General features: G+C 39.7%; 1 protein-coding gene across 1 annotated transcript in view; it reads right to left on the reverse strand.

Moving 5' to 3' along the window:
- LOC134211567 (uncharacterized) overlaps positions 1 to 13,556 on the reverse strand; it is a 722,476-nt gene that overhangs the window by 29,093 nt on the left and 679,827 nt on the right. The window lies entirely within an intron of this gene.

Below are 13,556 nucleotides of genomic sequence, written 5' to 3' on the forward strand. Positions count from 1 at the left end.
AAAAAGTGTGTTAATATTTCTCTGCCTTACTACAACATATGAGCCAATGAAAATGCATGTTAGGAATTGGTAGACCTTGCCATCAACATTTATCTTATAACAAATTTTAATAGACTCTAGTTGGCCTGGCCTGGCTGGGATGAACCACTGCGTCCATTGATTGAACTTTTGGAGTATACCCGTATCCTTTGTTTGATGTATGTCTTCCTATTCCATTGCTATTGATATGAAGCAGTCATTTTTAATTCAAGTTTTTCTCAAACATGAAGTGAGGCTACTTTAGATTAAGGTACCGCTATTTATACCCTTGAAGAAATTGCGTACACCGATTCTCAAAGGCGCACCTCTTAATCAGTTTATGTTTAAAAACAAATCAGAAGGGTTGCGTACAAGACACGACCGCAAGGTAGACGTTGGACAACGTAAGGTCATCGTTGCGATTAACCCTTCTTGTGATTGTTCTTTGAGCTTTGACGTTTTGCGTTTCGCATATACTAAGTATACGTAAAAGCTATAGGATTACTCCAAAACCGAACTTTCGATAGAAGGCTCGGAGACCCATAGGGTTATATACCAATCGACTCACCCCGACAAATTGAGTTGATGTCTGTATGTACATATGTGTGTGTACAAAAAAATGTGAGACACACTTTTTTGTACTTGGCCTTACCAGATTTGCTTGCAACAGGTTGCATTCGACGCGGAATTCTTCCTAATTTTTCGCTATTAAAAATTGGCCCAATCGGCCATTGATTTTTTCCCCAATTTCCCAAGGGTGGAAAAAAGAATTGCAAAATTGAAAAAAACATTTATTTTTTTCAAAAACTGTTGCAATGCATTCAAATAAACGCAAATAAATGTGAATTGATGGAAAAAGCTGAATCTATCTCCCTGAGGTGCAATGTTGACCTCTCTTATGTCCTTTTCTTGTTACTCTTATGTATTTTCTTGTTTTATAATACACGAGAAAGGCACCATCACCGCTAGGTGGATTATTCTTTTTTTTTCTCGGATCGGCTTTCTATTGTACGAGAAGATGGTCCTAAAGAGAACCGCTTTATTTTCAACAATGCGCCTTCCCAATCACAAACAGCAAAAAAAAATCTTGAGAGAAAAAATCCCTTGGCTGCTACAAACCCCACCCATGTTAATAAATATTTGCAGCGTCTCACTTTGACGCGCCTCTGATAATGCTGCGAATAAGAAGAAAACCAATATCAAGTTTTTGAAAGAAAAGATCAATTCCATGCGAATATTTTTTTGCAGCGTATCTCTCCAACGCACGCTCTGCGACAAAACGAAAATTAGAATCTTGAGCTTTATTTCATTTGCTACTGATGTCATCCCTGTGAATATATGTTTACCTTCCCCTGTCACGAGTAATTCTGCTACGGACCGCAACTTCCTGCTATCGCCAAGCGTTTATTTTGCATTTTGATTTTGATAAATTAGAATAAATGTTTGCAGCGTCTTCCTCTGACGTGCGCTCGGTTTTCTGCTGCCAACAGCTACAACAAAACCAGATCCAGAACAAAAAAGCAATACGCAGCACATTTAAAAAATGTGATAATTATGCCGTAAAACGCTCCACAAAAGGGCGAAGCTGTAGCTTTAGGGACAGATAAGACGCGAAGGAACCAAAAACTGATTGTTATGCTCACAAATTAAGAAAGGGTTGAATGTTCCAGTAACGCCCAGACATATCACTTGAATTTTGGACGAATTGGCGAACATAAAATGGGTGAAACTGAAGATCAAGCCGCAATTGACGTAGTAAAAAGCCGAAGTCCCAAAAAGAGATCTGTCTCAAATTCGCGAGAAAATACATGGAATGGAAAGTCGAGGGACGAAACGTTGGTTTTTAAGATGAACGAATATTAATATGGCGGCAAAATAAAATGTCCATTAAGAATTAGAAATTTTCCATAAAAAAATATGAAATTTCCAATAAAGAAATCTCGCTTAACTTTTCAAAAGGACCTAAGTCACAATTTTTCATGAATTAATTTGAATAGCGCAATCAATAGCTTTTATGTTGCTCTGTTGATTGCGCTATTCAAATTAATTCATGAAAAAATGTTACTTAGGTCCTTTTGAAAAGTTAAGCGAGAAATCAGGGTATGAGCAATGAATAAATATAAAATTTCCACAAATAATGCAAAATTTCCACAAACAGTTGAGAATTTTCCACAAATTAGCGCTTTTAAAAGCAAAACTTGCAATTATAAAAGAAGAATTTTCCATAAATAAAATTAAAATGTTCCACAGAAAAAATACAAAATTTCCATAAATAAATCAATATTAGCAATCGAAAATTCTAAAATTTTCCACAAAATTAAAAACTTTTCATTAAATTATCAATAAAGAGCAAAAAAAAATACTTACTTGAAAAAAAATACAAAACAGCAATAAAATTGAATTTTCTCCATGAACTTTAAACGCTTTAAAGAAGGTGTCATCTATGGAAAAAAATAAACAGTTTTATTGCTTTATAATATTTCTTAATGGAAATTTTCATATTTTTTCATTGCTCTTTATTAATTTTTTCGTGGAAAGTTTTCAATGTTTTGTGAAAAAAAATATTGGCAATTTGCTATTTTTAAATGGAAAATTTCTAATTTTTTAGGGGTTTTTATTTTAGTCATTGAGGACGGACCCAAAGGCCCCCGCTGACGAAGTGGTTTGACCTCGATAATCACACTTTTTTATTGTGTGTGCACGATTGCCGTTTTTTATCGTGTTCCACTGGAGAATAATTGTTCCTGATGGAAATGAATGTATAAACTGCTCAAGTGGCAACGTTGCCCATCATTTAGAGAAGGAGAAATTGTGAGAAGTTTGCTAAATGTAAAACTGTCAGAAGAATATGTCCAAAACAAAAGCATGTGATTCTCACACCGTTTGCTTTCGTCCGACATTTATTGATGTCAAAATGTATAGAAATCGACACCGTCAAACTTTTGATCACAGATTGAAAGGGACACACTTTCAAACTGAATTGTTAGATTTAGTGTGAACGTAAATTATGATAGTCTTTGGTCACTCATTTTCTCATCTGGTATATAGTCCAGATGGATAGGTTCAACCAGTGGCGTAGCCAGAAAATTGGTCTGGGGGGGCTTTCTGAACACTTTTTTTTTTTCAAAAAAAAAAAATTCTTCCAAAAATGTTGTTGTCTTTGGGGGGGGGGTTATGCCCAAAACCACCCCCGTGGCTACGCCACTGGGTTCAACACCCGTCTCTCACCCATTGTTTTTGGAACGAAGCTAATGTTGTCAAAGTAAACAGCAATTTATTCTTGTCCACAGCAACAGTGAAAAGTTTGATGCAATGCATAAGACATAAACATATAATCATTTCTTTTTTTCGCGACCGTGGGCCTAATGCAAAGGAATGCCGTTGACTTAATGCAATCTGTGCATATGTCGCACATTAAGGCAAACTGTACGCGGAATTAATGCAAGATTGTAATAAAATATTCTAATCTCTGGTTCATTGTACAATGAAAAGCATTTATTTATTAACCATGGAAATACGAATTAAAATAAACTGAATAAACAATTAAGTTTTTGTAAGGAACATAAGGCCAAATATGATGAGGAAGAAGAAGCTTCCTATGTGATGAATAGCTTCTTTACTCCTGTTTAATCTTCTGCCCAAGCAACCGTTTGAAAGCACTATTTTAATACCCATTCGGGGTATGTTCACCATAAAATAGCCTATAAAGCACACCGTGAGGAATCTTCAGAAACAGATTTTATTATAAAGGCGCACCATAATGTGGAGTTTTACGACATTCCTCTTCTTCTCTATGCACAATAGGAAAAAAGGAAGTATTTTTGGCCAAAATTATGAATCCTACAATAACTGGTGGCATTTGTCATAGTAACATAAATAAATAATATATTTTATCTGTGGCTTCGGCGGGGTATTGTGCCAAATTTCGGCATAGTATCGATTTTTGTCATATTCTACAAATCTAACGAAATTTGGTCACTTTTTGGCTTGCAATAAGCCTGTTTAAGGTGATACAATAAAGCCAGAATTCGACCATTTTGTAAACCACGTGCTTTTCCAATATTTTTTTCAAGAGCACGAGATGAAAGAACCATATCGTGTATGGAGCAGAAATAATGGTAGATCGTTTGCTTAGTTATGCTGAACAATCATAATTTCGGCACTGTACGAAAACTATTACGCCAGATTTGGGCTTTTCAAAATGTATGTAGATGAACGTGTGGTGAATTTGAAATTCACCACGGGCTTCATTCTATAATCACCTTAATGGCGAATAAAATCCTCATGGCCATATGAAGACGAGCTCGGTGGCCTAGTGGCTACCACTTCTGCCTTATAAGCAGGAGGTCGTGGGTTCAATTCCAGGTTCGTCCCTTTCCTACTTTGTATTTCTATCTTAGTCCTTTCTTTGTTTCACGTTCTACCAAAACGATTCCTACTGTTATAACCTCCCACACAATCCCAAAACCTCCCGTGACACCTATGAGAAGTCGTAGAGTTCTCTGCATCTTTCTCAAGTAACCGGTGATGAATAGCTTTTTCGAATAACTTGGATAACCCTGAGAGAAGACTGATGGTACTCAGTTAAAAGTTCTGAAAATTACACTGATGATGTTCTGCCCAAGATTGTGTGAGCTGGCGAAGTGACGACCTATTTCGGCGACCTTCTCTGCAGGAGTTATCAAGCAATCCGTAGAGATATTGTTGTCTAATGGGATCAAAGGTGGAATGGGCCGAGGCTTAGATTTTAGTAGTTTGGTCATTTACCAGAACGGCTTAGCACAGTCTGGGAGAGCAGGGATCTTTTTCGAGAAATCGTTTTTTCTGAGGTCCACCATTCTGGCCTGGATAATTTTTGTGATTCGATTGCAGCGTGCCTTAAGCTCATGTTGTTCCCGGGCCTCCGAGATCGTCTCCTCGATGGAATGCAGCTGCCGATTGATTGCTTTAGGCGTTTCCAGCCGCACCTCGTAATGGACGATGTCGTCCACGCACCTTTAAAACCGGCCCCAGTCTACTCGATGATAGTTTCGCCGGGACAACTGATGATGATTAACCGAGGAGCTCACTTCTGACAACACCGGGTAGTCATCCGAGCTGAACTCCTGGTAGACGACCGGCTGCGAGATGTGGTCGTTCATGTTGGTTATGTATAGGTCGAGGGGTGGCGTGGACACCGGACCGACTCAGCCGAGTGGGGGAATCCGGGCTCAAGATCGTGTAGTGACGAGCGTGATGTGCTGACGGAAGTGGTCACTTCGACACCGATGGCCACTATCATACTTAGCTGGAAGCTTGGCAGCAGACGACAATTGATGTTGTAGCGAAGAGCGTTGGCAACACCACCTCTCCTGGTCGGCTGGTCGAGTCGCACAATGCAAAATTCCGGAATGTTGGCGTTCACCTCCGGTTTTAGGTGCGTTTTGGTGATGACCGCCACGTCTATTTTCTTCACCTCAAGGAAATCCTTCAGCTCAATTGTTTTGCTCATTAGCGAGCAAGCGTTCCAGTTGACCAGGCCCACTCTAGCAGCCATTTTCAATGATGAACATGACAAGATTGAAAACCTGGTCGAAACACGTTTTGCAATCGCACAGCCGAGTGGCGAGCTGCGTGAAGAACGTCATCAGTTGCTCCGGGGTGTAGAACGGAGCAGAACCTTCCGGTGAGACAATTTCGTTCACCGGCTGCCGACGGAATCCAGGAGGAGGGAGCAGGGGCCTTTCACTGGAGGATGGCGCTAGTGGTGTTGGAGCTTGAATCGATGCAGCTGCTGTTGCCAGTCGCTTGCGCGGTTGTAACAGTAGGAGAATTGGGATCGCTCGACGGAGAGCTGCGTTTTTTTCTAACGTTTTTTTTCCGGCAGGGTCCTGGTGGAAGCCTTCTTCCGGATTTCCAGGAACTCCACCCGCTTCGGACAGCCCTTGGTTGTGGCCCGATGTTTGCACCACAATTGGAGCACTTGGGAGCGGCGATCTCCATTTTGTCACACTCTTCGGTAGAATGGGGTTCGCCACGCTTGTTGCAACGCGGCTTCATGCGGCAGTTCCTGGTTCCGTGCCCGAAGTTGAAGCAGTTGGTGCACTACGTGACGTCGCAGTGCACTGGGCGATATCGCTCCCAGTCAACGAAGGTCTGGTTGATTATCTCAACCAGCTTCAGGTCCTTGAAGGTGGTGGAGCCATGCTCCAGCTGGACCAGATAAAGCTGGTCGCGATACCTTCTCGTCTAGCCGTGACGATGCGCGCCGAATATCAGGTTTCTTGTATTCAATAAAGTAAGCCTGTTAGCCCCGCCATTTTGTGATTGGATATGGATGTAAATATGATGAGCACTCATACGATACGGTCCGTCATTTTATACAAAGCAAGGTTAATTCGAGATTAATTCTCTACAAAGAGCAAAACTCAATCGTTTGACGACGATATAAAGTTACCCTTTGGTAGCAGAATCACAAGCGCGCGTCGGAGGGAGATGAGGTTATAAATTTGTTCGAATGGATGAAATCACTAATAGCAACTAATCTACTACTGTGATGTCACCGAAACTGGCCATTTTTGCAATCGACCCTTTCTGTCCAGAAAATGCTGGTCATGAGAAGATCAAATTTTCTTTCCCCAATGCGCTTTTCCAATAACTGACTGCAATCAAACTCGATGACTTTTCGGTAAGACGTCACCATTTGGAATACATTTTCAGCCTCGCCACTGTATGACGCGGAATCGTAATCAATCCTTTTTTCACATAAAATTCGTTGAGGTTGAATTATGACCACCGACGCCGACGAGTGGTTCTCCGTTGAAAATGCTAACAGTGCCATCGTGCTGCTGTTTCCGGTCCGCTGAATCCGCTCTGCGTGAAATATTGTTCGAACTGAGGATTAGTTCCAAACCCGCAAGTTGCTTGATATTGATGTCTGTCTACGTAGTCTGTCTTGATATTGATGTCTGTCAGACGTAGTCCTACGTCAAAAAGGCAAATATGAAATTTCTAGAAGGGGCCAGTTTGAACGTCCCTCATCTCTCATTAAAAAATCAAACCCACTCATATCATAGAAATACAGCTTCTAAGCTACGTATTCATCACATTTTACACGTCCAAAACAAAAATGAGCATTTTAGTAGTTTTGACCACTCCTTCATATGGGCTGTCCTATTGTGAAACACTGGCATCGTTTTATTCGTTACCTCCTTCCAACTTGGCAGGCTTTTAAATCGAAGTTTTTGCCAAACATTGTCAAAATACTAACGGCTATTTAATTGGCCAAATCGGATGCTTTCAGCCATCCTGTCTCACTGCAAAAGAACTGACCATCTGGCGCTGGAAAAGTTTTCTTTTGCAACAGATTAATCGTTCCTTGTCCCCTTATTATTAGACGTAACATTTATGTCCCCGTTAACCCTTTGTTAAGCGCATTACTCGTTGTTGGAGCCATGAATAGGCAACAACATACTGCCAACCATTTTAAAATCGTGGAAGTATTCTTAAGTTGGTGTGAGAAATGGGGTGGGGTATGTTCGGCACTTGTATTTTTTTTAATTCCATGAAACCACCCTTCTAGTGCTACTAACGATAAAGTCAATGATTGTCGTCAACCCCCGCGACTTTTTTTTATCAGCCCCAAGTTCTGCTTGGGTTAATTTGTTTTGCTCCACCTGTTCTCCTGCAGGGGAGGTTTGTTCTATTCTCATGAAACCGAAATGAACCTTAAAATAACTAATTCCAGTTCATTGGTCTGTTCACTTGAAGGGGTTAGATGGAGTCGTTGGGATCCTGTTTTTGTTCGTCTGTTCAGGGTAATAAAAAGCTCACTCGAATGATGAACTGCATTAGCAACGGATTTGTGGTAGATCTCGGATGTTTAGCAGACGTTGAGCTGTGCTTTGCAGATAATTTTCATTTTTTAAGCAAGACCACAGTAATTGCCTGCGTTTGTGAGAACCTGGTGCCGTAAAAAACTGTACGTTGGGACGATATTTATTTTAATGATGTATAAAGAAATAAACGTTCAGTAGAAAAATATCAAAAACAACACCTGTGGATTTCAGTGAATCCTTTCAGTATTCTGAAAACCATGAATCAACATGGATTCTCAAAGGCCGTAATCATTATTTAATTATAAGTTTTCAATTATTCATATTTGCAGATTTATGATTATCCTACAAAACTTCATTTTTGGGCTTTCGGGAATATTATCAGGAATACATCCGGAATTGTGCGATGGGCCGGGCACGTAGCCAGAATGTCGGACAGTAACCCGGTGAAAATGGTTCTCGACAACGATCCGACGGGCACAAGAAGGCGAGGTGCGCAGCGGGCAAGGTGGATCGATCAGGTGGAAGATGACTTGCGGACCCTCCGTAGACTGCGTGGTTGGCGACGTGTAGCCATGGACCGAGCCGAATGGAGAAGACTCTTATATACCGCACAGGCCACTTCGGCCTTAGTCTGAATAAATAAATAATAATAACATCCGGAATTGTGTTCTATATCTTAAACAAAAGTTACAGTATAATAGTTACAAATATTCATGCTCTTTGTATCACTTGCTGAACGGAAAAGTTCATTTTTCACATGTGCGGATAAATAGTTTGAATTAGATTATTATATAGCAGAAAGAAAACAAGTCAATTATAAATCCATAAGCATCCGAAAGTTACTTCGTGATTGTATATTAATGATGCTGGAGAACAATCCATCCAATCCAATAACTGCGAAAATATCACACAAATAATGCCCGTTAAAAAGAAATTGTTCTTTGGATTGCGCATTTTCAACATATCAACAAACATAAATCTCTTTAAAGATAAACCCAGACCAGTGGTAAATTGCTTTACAACAAGCAAATCATTCCTACAAGATCGAAGAAGTGATTCTATTTCGATAAAGTCAAACGAGCGACACGGAAAGAAGTCAACACAATTTATCCTGCAGTTCCGAGCAAATTTATTCCGTCCGATAAGAAATCTCCCGGGACTCCAAAGCTCGGAAAATTCACCAAATCAAGCACGCATTTCATTCCACATGCCTGCACACTGCCACGCTTCGTTGGCTGACTGTCACACGAGCGGCATTATCGTTAGACGAGATAAGTCCGCAAGGTCGAAGACGGACGTTGTTTGCATCCGAGATTTCCCTATTCACGTGAATAAGGTCTGTCTTCCACATCCAAGATGAGCTCCCTTACACTTGGTGCTTGGATAATGGACCCAAAATTAACATAGGACTCTGCACGGCGTTTATTTTCAATTACTTTGCTTTATTATTCCAACATTAGGCTTGTCTGCGGAATTCCGTGAACTTTCCTAATAAATATTTTATAGCGACTCATAAAACTCACGGGAAAGGAAGCGAGTCAGATTAAGGTTCAAGTTTTTCCCAGGGGAACAATAATCCGAGCTGCTTCTCAAAGTGTGGACCGGGGGAAGGGGATGTGACAAGCCGTTGTCGTGTTTGGTCAACCAGCTAAGATTGCGTGACAGCTAAAGCAGCCAGCCAGTGAAGTAGGTAATCACGACGAGCAGAAGATGTGGTGATGGCCAGGAACGAGCACAGCATGGAGCTGAGAACGTCTTACTGTCTGACTGTTTACTGCATATAATGGAAGCTATAAACTCTATCTGCTGGTCTGTCTTCCGATTCCTGGAATGGCACTTTAATGCTCAGTTAATTGACCTTTAGCTGGTTTGGTCATTGTGTAGAGAAGACATGAGCCACAGATAACAAGTTCTGGGGGCGTTTGTTTGGTGAACTTAAGTGGCCAGATGAAAAATAAGCAGCGGCAATCATTAAGAGGTTCCCTGATTTACTATTCCAAACGTACAAATAAATTAAGAAGAATAGACCCTCCAGCCTTGATACGAAACGGCTTGACCTTTCAGTCGAGGTGAAAAATTACTGAGTGACATGCTTATTGAATTTGTGATTAATCAATTTGAATTGTATGTCAACTACACTTTCTTTCTCTCATACCTACTCGATTTCTAAACAACTTAGCTTCCGTTTATACTTTTGCGGATAGATTATTCAGTCCGCTTTTCTCTATCAAGAGCAAAGCAGTATGACTACGTAGGTACAATATTATTATTAGTTACCATGCCCAATTGCGCATTAACGGTTAATTGAAATATGAATTGATTGATTACACTGGAAGCTTTGCAATTCACTGTAATTTGCAACTTGCTATTAATGTTTACACAGAACATGCCGCAATGACAGCTTCCTATCGTCTGGTAGAGCTCACATGTCGAACAATTTGCGCCATCCACTGACAGTAATTACGATAATGAAAGACGTTAGCTCGCAAATGATCCGGAAAATTGTCGTTAGATATCATATGCCATTGTCTGAGGGCTCTCGAAGCGAGGTGCTGTGCAATGGACTCGGATCTCAGATTAGAGCCAAACTCCAAGAAACTGTCGAGCTTCATCAAATTACAACAAGTAGCCGAGGACAAGTTCAGCTTTTATTGCAGCCGGGCGGTAATAAGCAGCGAACGTTCCCATTTTGTTTCATTTTACGATATCTGTGGAATCGATTTGTGATTCGTTCCGATTTCCTAAGAAGGAAGCATTGATATTCGTTGTCGTTTCCTCCCACGCCATGGCCGGCGGGTGTTGACGATGATCTGTGTAAGCCGATCCGGATACAAGCTCTAAAATGTGACTCTTTATGGTAATGATGGGATGTCTTCTGCGAAATGGAAGCCGGGTATTGTTTTTGTTACCAAGAAAAAAAAAGGGAACATAAAAATGAAAGGATGCGTTGATGTTAGAGATGCTGTGCGGTGCGTCTTGAGGCACTAAGCCGACGCTAGCCAAGGCCAGGATTTAGTCGCTAGGTTGTGCTGCTAATGCTCGACTAGCGTGGCTCAATGTGTTATGCGTGTCGATTGACCGTGAGCAGAATCAGGGTCGAGAGAATATTGCAACTGATTTGGTCTTGTTTGTCGATGGAGCTTTATTTAAATGGTCATCGAGGAAAAATTTCTGGAATCAGCCACAAGGCTCCAATTTTCACATTTTCCAAGCAGCTGGATGTGTGTTTGTGTGTAGGAATAATCGAAAGAAGATAAGAAGAAAGAAGAAGTGGATAAGAAACCATTTTTTTGCTAGGCTAGGCATTTTGATTGTCAAGCTCATTTTTATCCAGACCTATCGAAAGTTATAAGTTAGCATGGAAAGGATGGGACACGTGTCAGTAATGAAAAAGGAAGTTTGGCCGAAAACCATTCGACCGAATGTCACTTGGCAAAAGGGCACTAGACCGAAAGTTGTTTGGCTGTATATACCATTTGGTCGAACAGACCATTAAGCCGAAAGTCATTTGGTCATTTGGTCGAATAGATCATTTGGCCGAATAGGACATTTCGTCAAATAGGTCATTTAGTCGAATTGGTCATTTGGCCGAATAGTTCATTTGGCCGGATATATCCTTTGGCCCAATAGGTCATTTGGTCGAATGGGTCATCTGACCGAATAGGTCATCTGGCCGAATAGGTCATTCGGCCGAATAAGTCATTTGACCGAATAGGTCATTTGCTCGAATGGGTAATTTGGCCGCATAGGTCATGTGACGTCTCATTTCTCACCTTTCAATAATCATTGCTCACTTCTCACTGCGAAGAGAGTCAACTTTATTCTTTCTTTGTTCTTCCCACTTTTCACAGTGAGAAGCGATAAGTGAAAAATGAGAAATGAGAAGTGAGACGTCTAATTTTTTCGGCGTTGCAGTCACTTCAGCAATTAAAACGAATGTTTTTCTTTGCCCGACGTTTCAATGGACTATGCCATATTTTTCTAACCCTTGAAAAAGTTGGCATAGCCTATTAAAACGTCTGGCAAGGGAAAACATTAGTTTTTATTGCTGAAGTAACTGCAAAGCCGGAAAAAATCCGCAGTGCTGTAAAAATTGAGTAGTGCGAAGTGTGAAAAGAGACGTCTCACTTTTTACTTCTTACCTACACCTTTCGAAGTGAGAAGCGCACTTCTCATTTTTCACAGTGATAAGTGAGAAATTATTAGTACGAATTGAGAAAAGAGACGACTTAATTCTCACTAATAATTTCTGACTTCCAACTTATCGCTGTGAAAATTGAGTAAAAGTATTTTCAAGAGACCGAATGAAAATTTCGCGGGCTCTCAGTCACCTGTCACATCACAAACACTCGTGATGGAAATGTTTGTTTTGAAATCCAAATTTAAAAATCATTTTAAATGGTTTACCAAACAACGATGACCAGTTCATAAAATGACTATATTGTTCCTTCAGACCGCATCGTGCTTTCGTGATTTTTTACCTTTGCGGCTTGGTCAAAATATCCATCTCGATGCTCTTCTTACGGAGCCATCCCGACTAGTTAGTCATAACACAATTTTATCACAATTATATCAATATGTGTTACAAATAACAAAACCTGCAATAATTTTGTTATAAATTCTCTGCCAAAGATGAGGGAAATAAAATTTCATGATCGTCATAACATGATTATAACACAATGTGTTATGTTTATTTCCCCAGAAAAAAAATTGCCTACATTTTTGGTAGATAGAAATTGGAAAAAAGTAAGGTACCACCTATAGTATAACTTGAATCTACATTCAAAGTTGAACCAGCTGGACAAGATAATTGCCTACATTATGGATAATCATAATCTTTGCAAGAACATAATTTGTTATAGTATAAGCTATTTTCACCGCTTTTTATGTAACACAACGAGTTATAATTTTGTTCAATTAATAACATATTTAGTAATATTTTTGTTAAAACTAGAAGAGATTTTGTTACAATTTTTGTTATTTTAACTACTAATGGAACATGTTTTATAACAACCGCTGTTATAAAAAACTGCTGTAACAGAATAACAAGGTCTGATATAAATCTGTTACTATCTACTGGTCGGGATGTGTTCAAAACTTGAATGTCAATATCACTTTCAATTTGCGGTACATCGGAAACAACAAATTTTCAACAAATAAAAAAAATCTGATTTGAAACAGAATATGAATACATCGATAAAAGGATAAAAGAAACCGAAACTTTTTAACAACAAACCATTAGGTAGAGTTGTAGAAAAACCTTCACACTAGAAGTCCACCATTCAACACATTTTAAAATTCGTTCCGCTTCTGGAATAAGTTATTGACAAAGTACTAAATGATCAAACACAAATTACTAAATAATCGATAACATCCTTGAGTCAACATATTTTGTTTACTCGTTCCATACTGTTTTTTACAATTCAGAGCAATGGATTATGCACTCATTGCCGTTCAGATGCAATTAAAAGTTTATAATTGTGCATGCGTTGTTTTTCACCGGATGAGGGGAAGTCCAATATTGCAGCATTTTACGACACCGGTTGTGATTGTGGTGCTCTTCTAACCCATTAAGAATCTTAAACTTAAAAATATCAACAGCAGCTTGATTGTACTTACTTGTTTGTAAATTAAATAATTTTCATTTTCAACTTGCATTTTGGTATCAACATCTGCGGAAGCTTGGATCCAACATCCAAATGTTTGTGTTTCATTCAAATA

Source organism: Armigeres subalbatus, chromosome 2 (genome assembly GCF_024139115.2).
Source record: "Armigeres subalbatus isolate Guangzhou_Male chromosome 2, GZ_Asu_2, whole genome shotgun sequence".
NCBI classification, from domain to species: domain Eukaryota; kingdom Metazoa; phylum Arthropoda; class Insecta; order Diptera; family Culicidae; genus Armigeres; species Armigeres subalbatus.